The sequence below is a fragment of the Suncus etruscus genome, chromosome 1 (assembly GCF_024139225.1).
Source record: "Suncus etruscus isolate mSunEtr1 chromosome 1, mSunEtr1.pri.cur, whole genome shotgun sequence".
NCBI classification, from domain to species: domain Eukaryota; kingdom Metazoa; phylum Chordata; class Mammalia; order Eulipotyphla; family Soricidae; genus Suncus; species Suncus etruscus.
The window spans coordinates 19,431,843-19,456,516 of NC_064848.1; the positions used below are offsets into that span (position 1 = coordinate 19,431,843).

A 24,674-nucleotide genomic window follows, 5' to 3' on the forward strand; every position below is an offset into this window, starting at 1 on the left:
CAATATGAGTTTACCAAACCTTATACCATTTTATTAATGGTTTTATTAGAGATTATAATATTCACAAATGTGCATGCTACTGAACTTTTTCATTTTTTCTTATACTTTATATTTTTTAGTTTTTATTTTTAATATCTGCTTTTACTTATCTGGAAGCAAATGCATTCTGATCAGCTGTCAACTATGTGAGTTTTATGTGATTATTTTACATATGTGATTTTTTCCATTTTTTAAAATAATTTTAATGTAACAAAAAGAAAAGTATGTTAAAAAGAAGTTAAGCTCCCATGGCACATTTCTGGTCACAAAGTAATCATAAGCATTCTAGATAAAGATTCCCAAATAATCCTAATTGTATATAATCATTGCATTTATTCATTCATTCCTCAGTCCTACTTTTTCAAACTGGTAAGTAGCTGGAAACGCCTCGGACTAAATGTGGAACTCATGTCTATTCGCTGCAGGGTACATAATACACATGCACACACACATACAGACACACACACACACAGAAACACATACATACACATATACATATACTCAGGCAGAGACCACATAGACCTTCATATGCACAGCTGTGGAGGTAGAAGGAAACTCAGTTAGGCCTAGAGAAAATATATATACTACACACCATTTTGTAAAAATAAATTTCATAGGCATTTTTTCTCATCAATATCATAACAAAAGATGTTAAACATAGTAACATAGTAACACTATTTGAAAACCTACCATATATATATAAAAATAAGTCAGTCTGACCCATTACAGACAAATCTTGAAGTGAAAGAAAAAGTGAAGGACAAAGTAGCTAAAAATTGCATTTTATTTCTATAAAATATGGAAGCAAAAATTTAAGAACTATTAATGTAATGTACATATTCACTCATCCCTATATTTTAATAGGAGCCTTTTCAAAATTCCTCTCAGCAGTTTCAGGTGCAAAAATGACACTTATCAAATCAGATCTACTTTCTCTATATACTCCTCATTTAAAGTTTTATGGATGAGAGAGTTTTAATTCTCTAAACTCTTGTATTACTTGCTTTTTACAGTGTTAAACAATTTCTTTGTTCAGCACAAATATTTATTGAGCATCTGTTTAACCAGTCCCATAGCCCTGGGAGGCTCTGGAGCTCTATCCATTATAACCCAAATACTATCCTAGGCATTTAGAAAAATGAAAGTTAATGATCAAGGAATCATACTAACAAAATATCTACATTGGTACTAAGGTGTCTTTAGGGATATGAAATTCATTAAGGAATTTGTGAGATTAGGATTACAAGAAAGCAAGAGAAGAGTTGATAGAGATAAATTGAAGAATATTAGTAACAGAGGAATATTAAATTTATAGTAGGATATTAATAATTTTATTCTATTTAGATTTTTTTCATACAATACTAATAAGTAGCTTTAAGGTGAAATTACTAGTTACTAGTTACAGGGGATGAAAAGATATTTGCTTTCAAAAATAAGTTGACTTGCATTAACTATTTCTCTGGAAATAGTAAGGAAGGTAAATGAGATAAAAGGAGTGATTATATGGGATCAGAAGTGGACTTTAGTAATAAACTTAATGCAATATGGACAGATGTAAATTTATAATTACACATATTCAAGACATAACATGATATAATACAATATTACAATAAATATATTTTCTTTAAAAGCTCTCAAATATAAACCAAGGCTACAATTACACAAAATACATTTTCTTTATATCTATTTGCCTGTTTGCTTTTAATTTTTATCATTTTATTCAGTTGTTATTGAACATTAATCTTAATTATAGATATACAATTCATTAATTGATGATGCTTTTTAAAGCTTTAGAAGTTTTATCTGTTATATATCTACAGATAAATTAATTTTTTAAAAACAAAACAATTTCTCAAATACTTCTAATTAGTATAAGAAATTAATTTGAGGGATTGAAACAATAATTCAGAGGGTAGGGCATTTGTCTTGCATGCTGCTGACTTTAATTTCATCATAGCATCTCATATAACCCTTGAGCACTGTCAACAGTAATTTCTCACTGCAGAGCCTAGAGTAAATGCTGAGCACTTCTAGCTGTGTTTTGGAAGTAAAAGCTCAAATATATACACACTTAATACAGCCAAAGATAATATTTAAGCCAAATAAACTTTTGTAACTAAGCATGAGAAATAGCACCCTCACTATCAGAAATATTGGCCAGCCATCCACACTGAGGAAAGGCTTCTCAATGGGCCTACTGATGAGACTTACTAGATTGTGACTGTGACACTGAAGAAAGATTTTAAAAAATCACATGCTCACTGATTAGCTATCAAAGTTCTATTAAGGAAGAAATGTACGTGATGAAATTTGTATATTTTTTATTTTTCTGGCTAGAAGAAAGTTGAAATTATCAAGGCAGATAATTTCTTTGGACAAATACCAGAGTCTATAAGATCAATATATATAGGAATTGCACTCCTAATTTTAAAACTTCCAAAGGTGTCAAAATAATCATGGCAACAACCAGCTCAGGGAACTTGGAGTTACTTGTGACATACTTTCAACCTATGTGTAGCAAAGGAAAACTGCTTATTTTCTTGGCAATAATATCATGTAACAGTGAGAGTAATGATGGGTAGCTAACACACAATAGAGTCACATTACAATTTGCGAGCAAACTTCCACATCTTGATAGCTACAGATCCAAAGACCATAGCTGCTCCCCACTAGAAAGATAGAATAATGAAGGAGCTCTTTATAAAAGCAGGAATTCTTTTTTTTTTCATTACAGAGATGCAAGGATGCCTAAATACACAAGTCAATCAATGTAATATACCATATCAACTAAAGGAAAAATAAAATCACATAATCATATAAATAGATGCAGAGAAAGCATTTGATAAGGTCCAACACCTGTTCATGATAAAAACTACCACATATCCTCACTACAGTACCATTGTGGTCATGAAATATACAGTTATATTTTCAGATAAATTGCCCCTTGTCATTTACTGCACTCTCATGTTTTGTATTTTGTGCCTCACATTTTCTTTGGACGCAATCCAAAGTGGCTCCTTTTTAGATGCCTTTTTCTGGCATCTTCTCCTCACCAGTTAATATTTTTGCCATGATCTATTTTATTATCATAAAAATTGCAGGAATTCTTAATAATTCCCAAAGAAAAGTCATCATTGGAATTGTAACTAATGAATTTCTTCCCACTTACTTTATTTTCTTCTTTGGGGAATAGAGAAAGAAAACTTCCTGAGATTTTTCTAATTAATCCAAAAATAAAATTATATGAACATAAAAATAGTATATATAAACATAATATATATAAAAATAATACTCAAAGGTATAGAAAGGGCCAGGAAAATTGGTCTGTAGTAGAAAACTTGTTACAAAGAGCAGGAGAATACAGTTAGAGCAGAGAAGAAACCATTATGACCATGAGAGTTGGAAATGATTACTCTGGACCAAAAAACTGGGTAATCAAAGGAGTTAAAGTAATATGCATGATTACCCTTCAGCAACAATATTATAAACCACTGTGTCTAAAGAATATGAAAAAAAAAGGAAGAAAAAAGGTAAGAAAGACTATCTATCATAGAGGCAGGCAGGGAATGACAGGAGGAAAACTGGAAACATTGTTGGCAGGAACAGTGCTCTAGTGAAAAGATGGGTGTTGGGTATTGTATGACTGAAACTCAACCATGAACAACTTCGTAACTGTGTATCCCACAGAGATTCAATTAAAAATGTATTTAACAAATAACATTATGGAACTATTTACCCTCCCAAGTGCTATACAGTCATTGTAAGGCCATTAAGTACTGATAGATGTAAAGAAAGGGTAGGCACTCACCACTTTGTAATTGCATATCAGATTTGCAGCAACACCAAATTTATAAATAAATTTCACTTTTGTGAATTTTTTCAAATAAAAGCTTGTGCTTGGGGAAATGGACAAAGCCTGTGGCTTCTCCCTGTGCCACTTCTCAGCTTGTTCCTTGCCTCTTCATTTCTTTCTTTTTTTTTTTTACATCTTTTTGTTTGCTTTAGTCACACCAGCAACGCTCTCTCCATCTCTTAGCTGTTTCCTCTATGTCTGCTTCATTCAGTTTTCTTTCTCTCTGCCTTTTATTCTCTACCCTTCCATCAACAAGTCCTTTCATGCACACAAGCACAAACTCCACCACTTTGACTTTTTCCGTGCTTTGACTTTTTCCAAATAGGATTTTCCTGAAATAGAATCACTGAACTAAATCTCATTCATCCACAGATTAAGTTGCCCCAGTAAGAAGGATGGTTCATATGGAAGCACTTGAGTGCCTTTCGTTCTGGATGAAGCTTAGACCTGTGAAACGAACTTTACAGTTGAACAAAAAATGCCCAAAATAACTCTAAGGTTCTTTCTTGTGGCTTATCTTCTAGGTTAAATGGAACAAAGGTTGAGGTGACTCAGGGAACAAAACAGAGTCTCTGAAACTGAATTTAAAATGGGAAGAGGGGCATATACTGATCAAGTGAGACAAATCTTAACAAAGCATAGTAATAAAATTCTGTATTAAAATAGCTGAAACCCAAACACAATCATGTATGTAATCAAGGTGTTTAAATAAAAAAAATAAAATAAAATAGCTGAAGTAGTAAAAGTATATGTGCTATTCCACCAACTTAAATAATTATGACTTAACACTTTATCTGCTATGTTAGGCTTCCAGATCAGAGACCCTATTTACCCTTCATATGTCTTCCAGATAGTAATGGGGGGTGGGGAGGGACGGAGCAGTGGGAATGCAGACTGCTGTGATGTTGTTGATTTGACTCTTCCCACAGTTTATTTTCCTTTGCTCTCTTAAAGACAGTATTATTTTTCTAAAAATTTAATCAACCAAAACAGTAAAATAAGTCCATTGGGTACAGTGAGCTTCTTACTTGAAATCTTTTATACAAGTGCTTGACAGAAAGTTGAAGAAACTTTCTCATTTAAATGAAGTGGATTCCTGTGAACAAAAAGTTCCAGATGAAGAGGGTAATATAAACAGAACCCAGAAATATGAGTGTGGATGGCTTACACTTTCCCAATGTTGGTTGTTAAATTGTTTGTTAATTTTTTAATTATGTTTTTGTCTACAATGTTATAATAATAATTTCTCATGGACGTAATTCCACCATCAGACCCATCAGCCATCTTCTTTCTCCAAAGACCATATCTCCCCTCTTATTCCCCTAAAAAATTGTGGGTAAGTTCCCCATTATGTTGCCTTTAGACTTTTGTTTCTACCTTTCTGTATACCTTTAAGTTCTACATATGAAAGATATTCTATATTTGCCTCTTTTCTTCTTTTTCTTACTACCTTGCTGTGTATCTTTAAGTCCTCCATATGAAAGATACCTTGTGACTTTGCTCAGCATGATTTCCTCTACTTATATTCAAGTTGCTGCAAATTGCATGGTTTATTTATAGACAAAATGATATTATGACACCTTCCTAATTAGGTAAGAGGGTGATATCTCCTCTTCTGTTCTAACACTTGGAGGAAGAAGTTTTGATGTTCAAAATAATGCCTATCCTTGTTTTGTGTTTCACAGTAGGAGAGTAATCTCTTAGGGTAAATTCATTTATCTCTTGTTTACCGAATATAAAGTGTTAGCATAGGTCATCAGTAAAGAAAATCAGACTTGATTCTGTATTATCACTGTCTAATAAAAACACAGAGATACATGCATTGTTTCATCTTTTCTAAGAGCTTTGTTTATAAATTAAAATAGAAGTAGTTTATATGACTTTCAACAGAATAGCTGAATTAACCAAAGCCAAAATACTATCAATTAAACAGGACCAAAATTAAAAAGCAATAATGAACTTTACTTATCTATTTATACATTCTCTATTGCATCAGATATAAAGAACAAAATTTGCTGATTCCACTTACAACATATACCTAATATAGTGAGATGTATAGAGACATAAGAAAATAGGACTTTATTTTGAAGACAATGGTGAGAGTGTTTTTGTTTGTTTGAAGGCTACACCTGCAACTGGTCAGATTCTACTCCTAGATTTGTGCTCATGGGTCATTCTAGCTGATGTTCAAGGGATCATGCAGAGGTAGAGATCAAAATGTCAGTCCTTAAACATACAAAAAAAAGGGGGAGGGGGACTCATCCTGTTGAGTTTTCCAGCCGGGAAGTCCTTGTTTAATTGTTATAAAAGTTGGAGTTCTAAAAAGTCTCTGGAAATTAATACTGGTAGTAGTAATAGCTAATATACTATAATAAATCATTTATTTTGCTAACCATACATTTAAAAATGTTTGAAGTGGTACATTTTATCCCATCTCTTTTATCACAGTTTTAAAAAGAAAATTCACTGCTACAAACCTCTTAGCTTTGAATTTATTTCCTTTTCTTGAAGAACTGCTTCCCAATGCTGCTTCCGGAGTGTAATTTAGCAAGTACTATTATATTATTAATTATAAAAATGACACCTTATAATCTATATAGTTGAGTACTCAGTGACTGATGCCACAATTAGTAGGTTTAAAGTTCCTTTGCAATAAGAAATGTGGGGAATAACTGAGACTCGGGCAAAAAACAATGACTCAAAAGATCCCTGTTACATAAGTGGGTGTATTTGAAAAGGAGAAAAACAATTTAGCTCAATGGAAGAACCATTATTTTGAAAATATAATAATGAAGCACTTGCTTTTGGTGGGGTATATTTGAATGCTTTATTAATAGTAAATGAACACAAGGAATTGCCACTTTGTTTTGTTTTGTTTTGTTTTACAGAAAGACTCCCACTAGTATTGTACTTAGCCTATTAAGATATGTGGGCAGTAAAAATACAGAGAAAAGGAGCACTTTTCTAGCTTAAAAATCAGTTCATTAACTCATATTTACTAAGCTTAAAAATACACTAATCTTGAAATGCAAAACCAGAGAACCATTTAAGGATAAAAGACCAGAAATCCCAATGTCCCTTTCATGATTGTGTTCTGAACATAGACACATCATCTTAATCATGGAAAGTTGATGTTCAGATGTGGAAGACAACCAAGTTTAAATATCATCACTGAAGCTTCTCACTGCACATGTTAATAACTTAGTTGATCCCATGACAGTATGCTTCAAGGATGGAGATACCCTGTATCTCTTAGGCCAAGGGAATTTCCTTTCTTTCCAATTTCCCCAATACTTACTGTACCTATGCACAAAAAAAAAAAAAAAACCTGCCACACAAGTCCCCTCTTCTTTCTCCTTTTTTTTTTTTGTTGTTGTTGTTGTTTTAGTTTTCATTTTGTTTTCTTGTCTTGTTTCTTTGTTTCATTTTGTTTTGGTTTTTCTTTTTCTTTCTTTTTGTAAATGTATATTTATAGCTTATAAACAGGGACTCCTTCCCCTTTTTTTAACAGAACCATAGAACATGAATCATCTTGCTCTGCCTCATAAATTGATGAAACAGAGAAAGGAAGGAAAAAAGTGGCAAGCGTCTCATGAACATTGAGAGGAAATAAAAAATAATCAGACATAAATACTCAACCCAAGGCCAACAACAACAGAATCAAGACTCAAACTACAACAAGCTATATACAAGAGGGACCTGTTATACTAGCAGTCCATGGGACATAGGGTGGAGGTATGGGGTGCTTTCTAGGAACAGGAGTGAAGGGAGGTCAACACTGGTGGTGGGAATTGCCCTGATTCACTGTCACTGCGTGCCTTAAATATAATTGTGAAAGACTTGTAAAATAAGAAAAGAATTTAGTTATAAAACTTGAACCTCTGTTTACTCAGGTATAAGTTAAGAAACTTATTTCCTTCTCAGAATTGCCTTGAAGATTCAGGATTACTTACATTGAAGATCTTCTCAAAAAATAAGCTCCATCACAATGTCACTTTTGAAAGTTACATTAGAGCTTTCTCAACTTCTAAATGTAATAGAACTTGACTTTATCCTGGACTTTGTAGAATGACAGCAGTAATTAGAGTAAAGTAATTAAATGTAATTATTTAATTAGAGTTTAATGCCATTTTCCCTGATAACCCTTTGTTCCTCTCTTACTTCATGTAAAACTCAGGAAACCAGGTAATTCATCACTGTCTCACCTATGTATCCCCAATCCTGGTGAAACCATGCCAATAATTGAAATAGTCAGGAAGGAAAGAAAGTCCTAAGACAATCTGGCAATCAAGAACTGTAACCTCAATTCTGAGGGCAAAAGATTCATGTATAATCAGACATGATTAGCCTAGATAAGGATTTTTGCAGATATGCTAGCTGGATTGAGGGCATATAATAATTAAACACAGAAACATAATTCTAGTCCTACTGGAGATTCTTGTCTTCTACACCCTGTAATCTTTATTTCTTTCCTCAAATATTTTTGTAAATAAATTATTTAATTGAATCACCATGAGATACACAGTTATAAAGTTGTTCATAATTGAGTTTAACTCATACAATGTACCAAACCTCTCCCCAGTGCACATTTCCTACCACCAATGACCCCAGTTTGCCTCTCTCCCTCCCCTCTATGGCAGATATTTCTTTCTCTCTCTTTCTGTTCCTCCCTTTCTTCCTTCTTCTCTCTGTTATTTTTATCTTTTTAGACACTGTGGTTTGCAATATTGTTACTGAAAGGGCATCATAAATATCACTTTATTTCATGTCAGCACCCAGTTCTTGTCCAGAGTAATCATTTCCAACCCTTATTGTCATAGTGGTCCCTTCTCTACCTTAATTGTGCTCCCCAACTATGGCAAGCTTCCCACCATAGATAGGTTCTCCTGGCCCTTGACTCTATTGCCTTTGGATAGTCATAACCTGCTATCTTTTTTCTTAATATATTCCACAAATGAGTTATATCATTCTATGCCTATACCTCTTCCTCTTACTAATTTCATTCAGTGTTCTGTTACCTTCTTCATATGGTTCTTGTTCTGTCTATGTGACTTACAGATACATATGCGTATGCCTATACTAAGCACATCATGAGTTCAATAAATAATGAGCAATTATAAATTAATCATCTTCATATACAATGTAAGTGGTGCCCCATACATATAAGATGTAATGGTACTAGACATATAGTCTATTAATTTTCCACATAAATTGACATTAAAATAAACTTGAATTGTGATTATAAAAATGAGACTGGGCCTAATTTTAAAACTTGTGGTTTTTAAAAGACCTTAACTTTAGAATTTCTATCTCTAAGACCATTAAAATATTATTTAAGAAACTCTAGCTTCCTTCCAGAAATATTATTTAATTGTTTAATGGGTATATTTAATTCAAATAAAAAGAAAAATTATTAAAAAGTGAGTAATGTTTAGGGAATCAAGGTGCTGCTATAGCTTCGAGATATCAGTTTCCTAGGCAGTAGTTGATAGCCTTCAAATCTTAACTAATTAAATCAATACATGTTTTAGTGACCAGTCCTAATCACTCTGTCAACTAATTAGAGGTATTTTCTCTATAGTGCTTCCTCAATGTGGATACTGCTTGATGTTCAAGAGACAACACAGGCTTCAAAAAAAGGGAGGGGGCATAGAAAAAAGCAATTGAGGGAGATTTGTATTCTGGAGAGAGAACATGATTTGAAGAACAAGCCTAGGGGTTGAAAGTTTAAAACAAAAATATACTTTTGAGAAATCAAGTCCATAAGTTAATTTACCCCTAACTCAAAGGTAGATTCATAAGAATAAACTGCCATCATAAATCTTTGGGTTTCTCTGATTAAACCCAGGAGTGTGGTTTACCAATAGCATTGAAGGAGAAACAAGTTATGTCATTTGGTTAACACTCCTCAAATTTGAAAATTTCTAAGAGGAAGGAAAATGGTAAATGAAACTCCCCTAGCATGTCTACATTAAAAACAAATGGAAATATAAAGCCTCCCTTTTAAAACCCTATAGTCCTCAAGATAAAGTCTCCCTTCCCTGGTGCCTCTCAAATCTTTTCTGTTGTATTTCCACTTTTATGTTTTTAGGATACAAGGTCATTCTTCTTGTAGAAAGAACACTCTTTCTAGGAAGGCCACTCTTTTTTTTTTCTTTTGGTTTTTCGGGCCACACCTGTTTGATGCTCAGGGGTTACTCCTGGCTAAGTGCTCAGAAGTTGCCCCTGGCTTGGGGGAACCATATGAGACGAGGGATCAAACCGCTGTCTTTCCTTGGCTAGCGCTTGCAAGGCAGACACCTTTCATCTAGCGCCACCTTGCCAGCCCCGGAATTCTACTCTTATCTCAATACTATGCTCAACTGTAGACCAAATAAGACTGAGGGTTCCTGAGAAGGAATCATCCAGGTAGAAAATGAACACAGTGCTATTGAGTAGCAGGATAGGACTCCTCCAGTTGAAAGCTATTTCCAATCATCTTTCTGGCCAGCCAGAAACCTAGTTATTTCAGTTCTGTAAAATTAGCCTTTGAGTAAGCATGTCTACTTAAAATTCTCCTTAAATATGTTCAGAAAACACAGTTACTGTGGACTGATTTGTCTCCTAAAATTTATAGATGAAAGCTTACCTCCCAGTGTAACTATAGTTTGCAGTTTATTAAAGTTCATAAATCATAAAGGTACAATCCTAATCCAAAGGTCTATAAAAAGAGGCTGTAGAATATACTGTAATAAGTATTAATTAATAAGTCCTAGTGGATGATGAGGTCTTTATCCAACCAGTCCAGGGCTTGCAGCCTGGCAGATCTGTAGGTATCGGGATAACAGTGAGGATATGACCCACAGCAGTCAAATGAAGTTTCAGGAGACATCCAGCTTTATTACAAGGCCCTATCCACCATGTGCATATTCCTTACATGATCTTTAAAATCAGCCAGCCTCTTTGCACCCAACCTGTGTCTTATCTCTACCTGCTGCATCTCCCTTCCTGCTACTCCTGTCCTTCAGCCCTTCCCCCAGGCTACTTTAATTACCAACCATAAACTCCTCCCAGATGTGGGAATGTCTAGATAAGAATAGCATTTGGCCTTGGGGAGGGGTAACATCTCCCCATTCCTTGTTTTAAAAAAACAAAAAAGGAAAGGTTAGCTTTTGTTTGTCTGAAAGCAGGAAACCTAATATTCCCCCAAAGCAACAAAGTTTAAAATGTATAATTAATATATCAGCCTTTTCCATTACCAAAACTTTTCTGCAAAATATATCTGGACTTTAAACTTCTTAATGCTATATAACCAAGCACTTTTATACTGGAACATCCTTAGTTCCTTTCATTAAACTTTCCTAAATGAAATTACAAGAACAGCTTGAAAACAGGCTACTACATTAAGATACACAATAAAACATTATGCAATTGGAAATATTAATTAGGAAAACTATAAAATACATTTAAACCAGCAAAACAATGACTCAACTAGGATTAAGAGATAACCTGAAACAGTTTAAATGCAGGAGATTTTAAAAATCAACTTCTATTGGGCTTGCTGGGCGGTTCTCTCTCCTTTTTCGTCTTTTTTCCCATCACCATGATCACCAAATTGTCCAGACCTGGATAAGCTGTGGGCGACTCAGCAGGATGCAGGCTGGCCACATGGCTTTACCTCCACGAACCCTGTCCTGCAAAAGGTCCCAGGCTGGAGCCGCTCACCATTCCACTTGCCTGCTTGGGAGCATGCCCACAGCTGCCACCACCTCTCTGCACATTGGGGCAGCTCGTATTGGAGCACAGTGCCTGTTTAGGCAGCTCTCCACTGCAGCCACAATCTGGGAGTTTAAAGCCAGGTGGTCTTAACCTGAAAGTTTGTTAGTTCCAAAGCCGGAATCCATGTGGAGGGCTGTAGGTCTGTCTCATCCAGAAACCAGTCCACCATCAATGAAGCCTTTTCTTTCTGGGTTTTTTTTTTCCAATCAGTGGCCTCTTTAAGCTTCTGCAAATTGGGAGGCTGAGGTCCTCGGAAAAAGGACATCTTTTGCTTTTTAAGAAATGGGGAGCAAAGATGTTTTTTAAGGGAGAGAAAAGATTTTACCCTTCCCCAAGGCCAAATGCTAATCTTACCTGGATGGTCAGATCCTCCCTCAGCTGGGAAGGGTCTGTGGTTGGTCATTAAAGTGGCCTGGGGAAGGGGTGAAAGAGACACAACAGGAAGGAGATCTGATACACAGGAGGGATGCAGAGAGGATGCTTAGTTTAAAGGTCATGTGAGATATGCAATGGTAGTTAGGGTCTTGTAATAAAGCTGATGTCTCCTGAAACTTCATCTGACTGCTCCATTACCTCTCCATTACCATTTCCTCTCCATTACCCTGATATCCACAGACCTGTGGGCTGAAGGAGCTGCAGGCACTAGCCGGGGCCAAGAAAGGCCTCTTCCATCCATCCATCCATCCATCCATCCATCCATCCATCCATCCATCCATCCGTACTAGGACTCTTTAATAATTTATACAACAGAATATACTCTCTTCTTTTTCTCTCTCACTTATTCACTTGCATTCTCATCCTTCTCTCTACTTCTTTTGTTTTACCCCCATTCTCAATATTTCTCTCCCTGATCTCACTTTGCTTTCCTCTGTCTCCTCTGCTCTCCTCAGCTCTCTTCTGCTGTCCTCTCCTTTTTTCTCATTTCTTCTAATGTACCTACACCCTCCTCTTTTCCTTTTTCTTCCCTCTTTCACTCCCTCCTTTCAATGAAAAGATAGTAATAAGGTGACACTTTGTCAATTTGGAAGAAAACTCTTAGGAAAATCAAATTAACTATAAACCACTAATAGAGGTTCAAACATATTAAGACAACAATGTAATCCCTATAGAAAGTATTTTTATACCCAAATGCATAGGCACACTAAAATGAAGAAATCATATGTATAGAAAGAAGTTCTTAACTAATAGGGATAAGAACCATAAATTGTATGGCACCTCCCACCTTAAACATTAGTCATGGGGACTTGACTTAGGCTTCAATCAATGAAACATCGACCATCCACCCTAAACCCCAGATCCCAACATTAGAACTGGCACAGTTTCCTGCACCAGCACCAGAAATCAAACTGCCCCCTAAAGAAACCCTAATAACACCTTGGTACTAACTTGTTCCAGGGTAGGGTCCCATGACACCCTGACCACAAGGAAACAAAAGCAACTCAGTCTAAGGGCAGGTTACACTACCTCATCACCTAATACTGAGATGAAATCAGAAGATGCTCTGTCACAAGATCTAATTACAGAAGACTGACTATGACAACCATGACTGTGCAGAATTTTTCCTGAGGCCATAAAGAAAGACTTTACCCTAAGCTTCATCCTAGGACCTGTGCAAAAATCAAGATCTCTAATTATAGAAGACTGACTTTGACAGCCAAAACTGAACAGAACTTCTTCTGGAATCATTAAGAAAGACCTTGGGATTAGACAACCAATATGTTTGGAGCCTCTAGTCAGTCTTATGACAGTATGCTTCATGGAGGAAGACACCTTGTATCTCTTAGGTCAAGGAAATTTCCTTTCTAATTTCCCCAACATTTACTGCACCTATGCAAAACAAAAATCTTGTCACATCTGCCACCCCCTTTTAATATCTTCTAGATATGGGCTCCAGCCTTTTTCATTGAACCTTAGAACTTGAATCATTTTGTTCAGCCTATATTTTTATATTCTTCTACAAATTTAAAAAAAAAAGAGAGAGAAAAGTGGATGGGATCCAAGAGTACTGATGGTTTCAAGAGCACTGAGTAAAAAAAAGGGGGTCAGATCTAAATACCCAAGCTAAAGTTAACAACAATAAAACAAGAGACCCAAACTATAACAAGCTAAACACAAAACAGACGTGCTACACTAGTAGTTCAAGGGGCTAAGGGTAGATGTAGGGGATACATGCTGGGAACTATGGTGGAGAATGATCAACACTAGTGGTGGGAATGACTCTAATTCACTGTCACTATATGCTTCAAATACAACTGTGACAGACTTGTAATTCACAATGGTCTCAATAAATTTTTAAAAAGTTCTTTTTATTTAAAGTTCTTAATTGACAAGGTATTACCATATCCTTTGAATCATATCAAATTTTTAAATCCCTTTTAAAAAATTTTATTTCAAATTTGTTTTTAAATAAATTAACTTCTCTGACTTAGTTGCCTATTTGAGTTTATTTTAAAGGGCAGAAGTACTCATTTTAATTGCTTTTTGCTAAATATCTGAAAAATTGTTTTCAAAAAGAAGTCAGAATATGGTTACTCCTTACAGAATTTTCACACTAATACTAATAGTTTACAAATTTATGGAGTTACTGTGCTTTGAGTTTTCACAAACTCTGAATCATAGGTAATATTTTTTTTGTGTGTGTATGGTTTTTGGGTCACATCTGGCAGTGCTCTGGGGATACTCCTGGCTCCATGCTCCGAAATTGCTCCTGGCAGGCACGGGGGACCATATGGGAAGCCGGAATTCGAACTGATGACCTTCTGCATGAAAGGCAAACGCCTTACCTCCATGCTATCTCTCCGGCCCCCATAAATAATATTTTTATCAATGATAATAAAATCACATCTCGGAATAATAATAACTTTAAACAACCAAATACAAATTTTATCATGCAAATGCAAACCTAGATATATTTATAGGTCTAATACTTTATCTCACTGTTCTGTTTTACAGTTATAATTATTTTATATTATTGTTTCTTTTGTCCATTTTACACAGCATTTTATGCAGACGGTAATTTAAAACAGCTTATCTCAAAAATATGTAATAAGATCTCTCTGTATAATTTTTCCCTGTCTGAGTTTGCTTTTACTACCAACGTTGTAAACTTGACAATGTAGATTTACATATTTTTATATCCCCTGCAATGATAAAAATTGAAATTTCATATTTGATAATGATAAGTTTGCACATGATAATTGAAATGCTGAGTACCTATTATTTTTAATGAAACAAATTTTATGGAAAGATCCTCAAGTTAGATACTAGTATCATTGCAGAGATTAAATAATGATGCTGAGTCTTACAGATTTTATGATTTCTGTAATACATTTCTTTCTTTGATCCCCTCCCCATATTTACCTAGAGAGCTCTTCCTTATTCTGCAAGTCTCCATTAACATCTCATTCTCCCAAGAAAGCATTTCCCAAAGTTGGGATAACTTGAGGTTTTTCTGTAACAAAATTTTCATTGTACTATATAGTTCTATGTTAGTGTAGCTCTCTTACTATCCACAATGTGTTAATATTTTCTTAATACATAAAGCTTGTCACACAGTCCAAAAAATAAAAATATTTATGAAAACAAAAATATATGATCAATTTTTATTGAATCATATATTTATTTTATAGCACATCTGTTATGAAACTGACACTATATTCCTTGGAGATAGGCACAAAATAATTACCTGCACTTGAAAATGACTCACTTCTAACAGGAGAGATGCCATTACAAATAAAGACATTATTAAAAAAAAGAAAATGTGATTCATTTATAAGAACATATAACTATGTAAAATAGTCCACATTACTAAATATTGTAGATGAGTGAAAAAAAAATCAGGTGGCTGGGGAAACATTTCAAAAAGCTGTAAGCATGACTGGTATACAAGAAGTTCCAAGTTCTATCCTAGAGCATCACTGCTGTGGTGATACTAATATTAAATATCATTTTAAATAACAAAAAGTCAGGCATCTAAGACATGTTGCAAATGTGCTCAGCGTTGAACTAATAAATTAATATTTTCAACGTCTTTATTTACTTTTGGTTCAGGGGTAACATTTGCAGTGCTCAGAGCTTGTTCCTATGTCTGTGCTCAGATTCACTCCTGGGTGCTTACAGGAGTAAGCATGTGTGGTTTCAGGGATCTATCAAGGTTGTTGGGTTACTGGTCCTACCCTAATCAATAATTGTGCCCCACCCTTGGGTGTGACCTGGTGATAGTATATTGAATTATTCCTTACTTGGTATTCTGCTCCCACCCTAGGATGGTACCTGATTCTTGTGTATAAAAGCAAGGGTTTGAGGAAGGCTGGGGGTCATTCTGGGACGGATTCTTCGGCCTTCTTCCAATGAATAAAGCTCATATATCCTGAAGCCTGATTGCCTGTGAGTTTTCTACCCGCATCTATCCTGAACCCTCAGACCCGTCGGCTGACCAGGGTGGCAGACGACTGGTCCAAACTGGAGGGGAAAAACCTCATCCACCATCCCATCACCTTCCAGCCCCATCAAGGTCTGAATTGCAAGAAAGGGTCAGCTATATGAAAAGCAAGCACCTTACCTCCTGAACGATTTTTCAATCCAACTGGTGGAGAGCTGCAGATACTGGTATTAGAACTGGAATTGGAACACTGCATTCCTGTATCTCTTTTGTCAACAAATTTATAAATCATGGGGCCTATGTAAAAAATAAAAACATATTTCTAAAGCTAAATATTTAACCCTTATACTGTATGAGACTATGAATAGCCCACAGATTTTTAAAAAAATTAATGTTCAAAATCCTATATTTCATGTAAAACACATTCAAATATTTAGAATATTTTCTTCAATATCTAATCCTCCAACAAATGCTCATGATATATTGTATTTAACATTTAACTAAATGATAAAAAGAATTCTAATTTAAGGGTTAAAAAAATTAAGGGCTGGTAGGGTGCTTGCCCAGGTTGGATACCTGACATTCTACATGGTCACCAAAGCACCACCTGAATTCCTGAATGAAGAGCCAGAAGCATTGCCAGACATGGCCCCAAAACAAAAACAAACAAAACAATAAAAACTCTGTTGAGTAAAAATATTCGACCATAAAATAGATAATACATATCCCACTGCAGTGAATAATGAAGTGACTGTTAAAAGTTCAGTAGCAGATAAAACACTAGTGATCTTGAAACCCAATTAAATTAGACTTGGTCAGGATTTATGATGAATGTAGAGAGACTGTAGTGCAGTTTAAAGAAATAAAACTCAGAAGACGTTATCTATGCAATGTGTATATGTATTTATAACTCCATGGGGCTCTCTTAACTCAACAAATAACCTTTTTTTTTTCCCTATTTCCCACATAACTTGCTTGCTCAGTCAAGAATCAGGACTTCTTGGGTCTGTCTGAATAAGACCCTGGAATGAAAAAGGTTGCTTTTCTAATAATCCATCTTATAAACGACCATGAAAAACCACAAAACAGGCTTCCCAACTTTACATTCTGGATGCCAATTTATTCCGTTGAGGGAGAGTATCAGACTTAAAATGCCATCTGTTTTGTTGGTACCTGTTTTACAACGTTTCTCCAGAGAAAACTGGCATGATTCAAACTGCTATAAGAGTTTACCTTGAGTATGGACATGATCCCAGATATTTAAATGCAATTAATTCAAAAGATATGTAGAGCTTTAAATTATAATACTATCAATTATCATGTAAAAATACCTTTAAAAATTATGCTGCAAACCTAGAACATTATGGCCTTCATTATTTACTGCAGTCACTAAAAAGGGTTAAGGGAATTAATTTCCTTTATTTTTAATTCTTTATTTTTTGTTTAAACTTTTAACTAACCTATTTTTTTCCACCCTACTCTCTTGCCATTACTGGGTAGTATTTATACAGCTGTTTCATGCCTGAGCTTCTGAATAAAGTCCTGATTTTTTCAAACAACTCTTGTAATTAGCTTTCAAGAAGCAAATTGTTCTTATTATGTACAGTATCTGTTATTACGACAAACTGTTCTTTTTTTACAACATTTCAATGTGGGCTTTAATTGGCAAGCCCTTAGTATCTTGGTGAATATTCCTGAACACACTCAAATATTGGGGAACATATTCAGTATGTTGAAGCAAAAAGAATATTTCATGAACAATAGAAAAAAATAGTCCATTAATTAAGTTGGGGGTTAAAATTTAAAAAACTTTTTTTAAAATTAGGGCCAGAGAGATAGCACAGTGGTAGGTCATTTGCTTGCATGCAGCCAATCTAGGACGGATGGTGGTTCAAATCCCGGCCTCCCATATGGTCCCCCATGCCTGCCAGGGGTGATTTCTGGGCACAGAGCTAAGAGTAATCCCTGAGTGCTGCCAGGTGTAACCCCCCAAGTGTTTTTAATTTAAAATATAAAATAAAATAAATTGGGGCTGGAGCTATAACAAAGTGGTTCGGCATTTGCCTTGCACACAGCCAACCTGGGATGAACCTGGGTTCGATTTTCGACATCCCATATGGTCCACTGAACCTGCCAGGAGCAATTTCTGAGCAGAGAGCCTGTAGTAACCACTGAGCGCAGTGGGGTGTGGCCCAAAAATTAAAAACAAACAGAAATTATTATCAATGCCTACAATACAGTGTTGTAGTTCTTGCTGAGATAATTATGTGAAAGAAAATAGGCACTAATAATCTTAAATATATTAATAATTCAGGGTGATCACATAGGTTCTATTCTGCTTCACTATTTTATTTATGCTCATGCAACAAATGTATAGTCAAAGTTTATTTAGAATTTCTTTAAAAACAGTAGTGGGCTTCTGACAAGTATTTCACCAACTCCTCTTCCAATGGCCCTTAGATATGGGTACTCTGGAGACTATAATCTGGATAGAATTTGAACAAGAGGCTCTTAAAGAGAACCATTGATTCTGAGAAGGGCTGTAGTGGAAGCAGGCAGATAGGTAAGAGGAAACCTGGAAGGAAGTTAATACTGGTAGTGAAATTAGTGTTAGAACATTGTGTGTCTAAAACTCATCTATGAATAACTTTGCAAATCAGACTATCTTAATTGTTAAAAATAATAATATATAGATATCTAAGAGTAACATATAAAAATAAATAAAACCCCGTCATTGTCACTTCTCCAGCCTATTTTATGGGCGTATCATGTATGGAACTGGGCTTGGGAAAGCAGAATGAGGCTTTCACCAAGGGAGACAATCCAAGGCACCTGTAAAGTCGACTTTCTCCGGAAGGAGCCTCAACAGGCAACCATGTAAGAGATGCCACCCCAATGCTAAAGATGAGCACTTATCTGGAAGGCACAAGCTGACCTCCCAAAAGAGCAACCCACACACCCTATTTTCGCCTAAACACAGAGTCCACGCCCTGCTTTCCCCTCATTTGTTTGGTTGAAATCCTTTGGTCCTGATTGCTGAGCACATTATAAATATTCTACTCTCAGCTAGAGCATGCAAATAATCTCCCCAAAATTGGTCTTTTACAGTCCCTTCCCATGCTAAGTCGCTTATTCAGGAACTCCACTGGCACCTGACATCACTGGATTCATCTTCATATTAAGATAATTAAAATTAAAGCAGAAGTTATTTAGAAAACTTATCTGTATGTAATGAAAAAGTACACATCCCCCATATGTCTAAGGACTTACAAGAGGTGTTATTGTTTCTTTTAGAAAGTGAGTGCTTCTGAGTCGACAGAACTTTGTTGCCTTCTGCTTTGGCATCATGTTTGAAACTGTGAATATGAGGGATGTGTTAAATTTGTTCTTAACTAAAAGACTTAGCACCCAGTTTCAACGCGTTTGTTGGGCACACAATTCCCACACCAACTTACAATTCTCAGACACCATGTATATGTAGGTCCCTCAGTTTAACTCAGTTCTGACATGGACCGAAACTGTCAGATCCTATAGAGGAAGAAATAAATTACACAACACTACACAACACTACCGTTCACTTTCAGATTCTAGTTATCTCCTGTGTTTCATAGGCTGCCTATGGATATTTGGGATCACTTTATTTGTGAGAGTGGCTCACAGAATTTAAATCAACATTTAAGCTAATAGATTACCAGTATACTATGAAGTAAGCACCATCCTTATGTGCTTTCACAAATTATCTCTAAAACAAACCTACTGATGGTGAAAAAAGGTTAATTAGACATAACAAGGTCACATTTCATCTTCAGAATCTGAACATTAGGAACAAGTTGCAAGAGGCAAAATGATCCAACATAAAGTCATTCTGAACAAGTAAAACAGGTCCACTGGAGTTGAAAAATACTTGTCCCTGATACATAATATAATACCTTAAAATCTAGCAAACTAAAAAATAAATTTTATTGTTATTAAGGTCTATGAAAACTATATAGATATAGATATAAGAAAATTATGTAACTTTCTTGTGAAAACATTCAAATATATTTAATAGCCATAGAGTGTGATATGCTTTAAATTAAAATTAAATGCTAAAATTAAAATAATTGAATTTTTAGTTTCCTTTTCCCAGAACTTTCCCTCTTTTCAGTTCACTAAGTTTTACTAAGATAAAGCATCTTAATTTCACTAACTCTTTTATCTAATTCCAGCATTATTATTACTATTTTTACTATCCCTTAATCTAGAATTTATATTAAATGCTAAAAAATTTTAATTGTGTATGGCTAAAGCAAGTGAATAAATATTGTACATTTAGCAATAAAGAATTCAGTAATTAAATTTAATAATATCTTTTGAGTTGGAAAGGACTAAATATGTTAAAACAATATTACATCTTTACTCTGCATTTAACTTAACCTTCAAAAATAATCACTATACAAGCATAGTTTGCTGATACCCCTTTTGCTAAATATAAAACAGGAACAAATATAGACTTTAGAAACTCTAAGCACTTTAGAAGTCAGAGAAAAAACAAAGACTGTGCAAAGCAAATACTTCTAATACAATAAATCTTAAGATTTCAGCAAAGTTCTTATAAACAGCTTATGAATATACATATGCTATCTAAAGGTTATCTACACTGTATGGTGCTTAAAATATAATGTAAATACCGTTAAGAATGGGGAGGGTAAAGATCAAGAAAGAATCTTAATTTCTTTTAAACACAGTTACCTTATTTCTGCCAAGTAGATAAAATTTAATAAGAAGATAATGTTAATGGATTCCTGAGTTGCCTAAAATTAGGGATTTGCATTGAATTCAGAATCTAATCAGTTATAAATTCTTCTAGTTTCAAACTGCATTAAGCCATATAATGTAATACATATCTAAAAGTATTGCTTCCATAGACTTTGTTAGTTTCCTTAAATGAGACAATTTTCCATAGGATTATTTTTTACACATTATATTCTTAAATCCATTGTTATAACTATGTAGAGCAATTTTATATTTGTTACCCAAACCAGAGTATATTTTTAAATTTTAGTGTTTTTTTGTTAAAGTGCATGATTTACGAAGTTATTTGTAACTGAGTGTCAGATGTACAATGTTCCAGAACCATTGTCAACTTTCCTCTACCATTGCTTCCAGATTCCCTCCCAGTAACCCACCACCACTATCATTGCCACCTGCCATCTTGACAGGCACCTTTTTTTATTTAGCTATTAAATTTTGGATCTTATTATTTCAGTATTGTTGACTTTGTGGTTTGAATATTAGCTTTATCATTTTTAATACCAACAATGTATTTGAATCCCCTTGACCATTTTCCCCATTTGTTTTTCATCTTTCTCCCCTTTCTCTCCTATTTCTTTCCTTCTTCTATACTCAAATCAGGGTACTTTTTAGAAAAAAAAAAAAAAAAGAAGAAGATACTATGCTATATAAAGCACCAAGGATCTGTAGCTTCCCTAGAAATAGGAAATTCTATTACTTATACTCTATTAATCTCTGAATTTGTCCTTTATGTATAGAAGTTGAATTTTTTAAGTACCAAGTATCTGAAATATATTGGAATTATTTCTCACTGAGCTTTTTCAGTTATTTTATAGCCTTTTAAACATTTTAACAACCGGGTTTATCTAAAACACAGTTATACTACACTGCTCAATTCATGGGGATTAGATGAAATAAATATAATGAATTTTATATTTGAATTTGATGAAGGAAAGTAGGTTGATTTCCTACCTGAAAGACATTGGGCAAGGCTAACAACATGAGTTCATTAGTAAGGTTAAGTACTGAAGATGGTACAGAGTGAGATTTTTATCTACTTACAGTTGACTTTGCTCTAACGAAAAATAAATCTATATCAGAGAACCATTAATCTCAGTGTCTGTGTATCTTAGAAGTTAGAATTCAACTGTGTTTAAAATATTTCCTTACTAAAACTTGCAAGGATTCATGGCTGTTTTCAAAAGATCTCAATAGTTTTGCTTTTTTTTCTTTTTATTAATCTTTTACACCAAGCCTGGTTTTGCTCTGTGTTCCTGTGGGCATTATCTTCTGGAACTAAAGTTAAAAGAGCTCTCATTGACCCGGAGTTAGTGATACATGCTGAAAAGAAATCAATAATAGGAAGCTTTTGGCCACTGCATTTAACAATATACTTATTTGGTTTATTGTTGCAACCAATATTGATTTAACATTCATTAAATGCCAAGAACTTCAAGATATTCTAGAGACACAAATACACAGTCCTTGGTTTGTGTAAATAGACCAGTTTTTGATAAAATGTAGTATTTTAGATGAAACTCTTCCAATTCAATTGGGTTCAGTAAACAAGCAACCTTCGAGCTGTACACCAAAGATATGTGAAGTGGAAAATGAATGTGTTTGCAAATATATTCCTAAACTAACCTGCCATGGGCATATTTCACAGACTACACCATTTTTTTCTAGTATCATGATTTTTATCCTATCTATATAACTTTTGCCACCATTTAGTTCACAGTTTTTAAATCAAATCATAGCTTTAAGTTTGAGTAAATTTAATTACAAAGAAAATTTTAGTTTTATGCTAGTTACAATATTAGTTTAAAATTTAAATACATTTCTTACTAAAAGTTAATTTGGGGGAGGTTACTCAATGACCTTTGCCAGCTTGAATTCTTTGGGAAAATGAACTTAAAGACCATCCTCCACAGTGGGCTATGTCACTCATCATAGCTTACTACTATGTTGTGGTTTACATTGTTAAAAAAAAGTTTTTAATTAAATAAATATCTAATGATATAATTTTAAAATAAAGATTAAAAGTCATAATTGTAATTCCATTAAAAAAATTTTTTTGCCAGACCAATATTATAGCAAGCAGGCATTTACCATTCACATAAATGATCTAGATTTGACCCCGAGCACCCAGTGTAATTACTAAGTGCAGAGCCAGGAGTAACCTCTGAGCATTAATAAATGTGTCCCCCAAACCCAAAAACTATTACTTTCTTGACCATAGTGATATGCATATTTGGCCAACAGTATTTGGTGAATTTTAGTAGAAATTTAAATTACCTATTAGAATACAAAAATATTTTGTCTAGAAAAATCTTAGAAGTCATTCTCCAGTCGCCAATATTTTACTGAAGCACAGAGGAAAATACTTTGCCCAATATGGAAAGATAATTTTTGTTTTGTTTTGTTTTGTTTTTTGGGCACACCCAGCTGTGCTCAAAGGTTACTCCTAACTCTACTCAGAAATCGCTTCTGGTAGGCTCGGGGACCAAATGGGATGCTGGGAATCAAATCTGGGTCTGTCTGGCTGCATGAACAACAAACGCTCTACTGCTGTGCTATTGCTCTGATCCCAACTGAGAATGTAAAACTTTATGTTCTCCCTAGTGGTACATGGAATTAGCATTTTAGCTTTTAATACTTAATAACTGAGAAATAAATTTATATATCTGCGATTATAGTATGAATTATCTAAAAGCTTTCTTGAGACAACTGATCCAGATCACTTTTCACTTGATAAATTTAATACTTGAAGATAAAAGAATAAAGAATAACTCTTCTAATTAAACAAGTCAAACAAAATGTGTATTTTTTTTCTCTGCAATTCTATAAAAGCTCTACCAAAATGAGAGCAGGGTGGGCTTAGAGAGCAACATTTGGATGGAAGGTATAAGGTTGAAATGCATAAAACCATATCAGTAATATTTTAAATCATGGTGCCTCAAATCAAAGAAAAAAATTAACTCTACCAAAGTAAGCGTGGTGATATTTTTAACAATGTTTGACTCAATTAAAATGAATGTTAAAGGGGGCCGGGCGGTGGCGCTAAAGGTAAGGTGCCTGCCTTGCCTGCGCTAGCCTTGGACGGACCGCGGTCGATCCCCCGGTGTCCCATATGGTCCCCCAAGCAGGAGCAACTTCTGAGCGCATAGCCAGGAGTAACCCCTGAGCGTTACCGGGTGTGGCCCAAAAACCAAAAAAAAAAAAAAAAAATGAATGTTAAATTATGTGCAATTTAAATTATATATGCATGTAGGTGTGTGCACACATAATTGCATTTAAGGGATAGAATTTAAAATAGAAGTACAAGTGAAAATATCAGTTGAAACTCAAAAGGGATATTTTAGACTGTTCTCTAGTGCCCTACACAACACAGTGGACCCTACTGAGTGATTAGGTCAATAAATCTATGAACTTGGGGCCCCAGGATTAGCTGACAGCTATGCTCAATAGAGAAAACTGAATGAAAGAGATTAGGTGGGCAGGTAAAACATCTTACATTCTCTTCCAGTGAAAGAAACTAGCAAAAGGAAATAATTTATAAATGCTCTTAACAAAATGGATAATTTCCATGATCAATTGTCCTGAGTGATTCAGACCTGCCAACTTGCCAGATATATAACCTGCTCTCAGTTTGGCATATATTTCTATCCTTTTTTGCACTAATTAAAATAACTTTGGTTTACTTCAATAAAAGTCAAACAGGTTTTTTTTGTAATTCTGCTTTAAATATGCATGGGCAAAGAATCAGCATAGATTTAAAAGGACAGCTTTAACAAAAATGGTACTGGTAAAATAAATAGAAAAAAATTAAATTGCAATTAAAGAAATTAGGAGAAATTACTACGTTATTAT

General features: G+C 34.5%; 1 non-coding gene across 1 annotated transcript; it reads left to right on the plus strand.

Moving 5' to 3' along the window:
* Nucleotides 1-22,645: 22,645 nt before the first annotated feature.
* Nucleotides 22,646-22,783, plus strand: LOC126030643 (small nucleolar RNA SNORA4). Its single transcript, XR_007503150.1, has one exon. It is a non-coding gene; the product is annotated as a small nucleolar RNA SNORA4 (small nucleolar RNA).
* Nucleotides 22,784-24,674: the final 1,891 nt, after the last annotated feature.